This window comes from Belonocnema kinseyi, chromosome 9, assembly GCF_010883055.1.
Source record: "Belonocnema kinseyi isolate 2016_QV_RU_SX_M_011 chromosome 9, B_treatae_v1, whole genome shotgun sequence".
Taxonomy (NCBI): Eukaryota; Metazoa; Arthropoda; class Insecta; order Hymenoptera; family Cynipidae; genus Belonocnema; species Belonocnema kinseyi.
The window spans coordinates 107,136,876-107,138,703 of NC_046665.1; positions in this window are offsets into that span (position 1 = coordinate 107,136,876).

The window sequence follows — 1,828 nt, forward strand, 5'->3', positions numbered from 1 at the left end:
TTGAAAGGCACTAAGGCACAGCCCCTTCTACCGTTCAGTGTAATTATCATTTGCATTATCAATATATTTAAAAAGGAAAGTTTGAAATGGAAACAAATCATTCTTCGTAAAAATATACCTTGGCTTTAGACGGTTAATGTAAACGATAAATCGCTCGCGTATCTAAGTATTTATGACAACAAATAAATTTAAGATGGAAACAAATTATTTTACCTTGACATGTGCTTTTACTGAAGGCTAATGCTAACGATAAGGAACTAGTTAGAATCATTTGGCAGCTAATAACAAAAAAATCGACAATAATAATAAATTTACTTCTATTCCATTTAAAGGGAATTCGATAGACGATTATTTTTAATTAGTAAAAAAATAATGTTATGTAGTTCACATTTTTGAATTTACAATTTTAATCTATTCAAAATGATTATTTAGAACAGTTGGAAGTGACTACAAGAACCCAATTTTTCTTTATAAATATGTCAATATTCGAAATCGTTCAATTATTTAAGTTTTAATTCAAAGCTTCTAAAGGACCTTTTGGCAAAACTGTACGTTAAAAGAGACGTCATCCAATCCCTCAGGGTCGGAGTCATTCGTCCTCAAAAAATTGGGGGAAAGATTTAAGCAGCCACGTTGTTGTCTGGAACGAATCCTGAAAAGAGTAATTCTTCACTGAACGAACTCTGCTCCCACTCCGGTAAGTATGGAATCAGCAGAGGATCGAAAGACTGGAGAGGTCGGACTTACTGACTCTCTTTAGGTTTTGAATCTTCTAGGGAGCTGAACCCTAAGACTAAAACCCCTTTGCTGTTCTCAAGAGCTCCATCTCTTGGTGAGTCAGAATGTGCCATTTCTGATGAATCTTTTGGAAACGAAACTTTTGTGGATGGCGCCACATACAATATTTTTTTGTATTTTGATAAACAGTCACTAGTTGGAATTATTGTTGAATAATGCATTGTTATTATGTTTTTGTATAAATTCACATTATTTAGCATTTGACAATTACCTCTATGCTAAATATTTTGAATTTATATACATGACTTTCTTTTGTTAAAATGCTTTATTTCTTCAGGTTCATAAGGCGCAAAATAAATGTTTAAATATTTTCCCAATTGGATAAATGATGCAGATTTTTTCAAATCTTCTATAACTAGGCTTTTGGTCATCCTAGTCTTAAAACTTCTAATGTCAGCATGAAAGATGTCCCGAAGACGTCCATGTCTTTATGACGTCTTTAGGTCATCTTTAGGACATAGGACGTCCTAGGAACATCCCAAGGACGTTCTTGGAATTTTCATAGTTTTTGTGCTCACTGGGCAACGTATAAATTAGGGCAACCACAATAAAATGTTCCTATTATAATTTTAAAAAAAGATAAAAGTTTACCTAAAATAGAGAAGAAAATTTGTATACAGAGAATAAGACATAAGAAAGAAAAATGAGAAGTTTTTCTTGAAGAAATTTGTCTTGTCTCGATAAAGGTGCTGTATACGTAACGAAACGTTGGTGAATATTTTCCACAATTAAAAATAAAATAAAAGTACAAGTCTAAAGAAATAAAAAAGAAAGGAATTTAGTTGATTGCCTTCTCTTTTTCTTACCTCTTTTTTATTTTTTTTTTGGAAAAAATGTTTTTATTTTCTTTTTTAAGAAAATTTTTAGGTGATCGTCCAAATTTGATCGTTGGATTCTTGGTTTTATTTTCATGAATTCTGCATATTAAATTTATCATTAAGTGTTAAATAGGATTTTAATTTTTACTTTAATCTAATTAAAATTCCTTACATTTTAATACATGTTTAATTTAATTAATTCTTGTTTATTT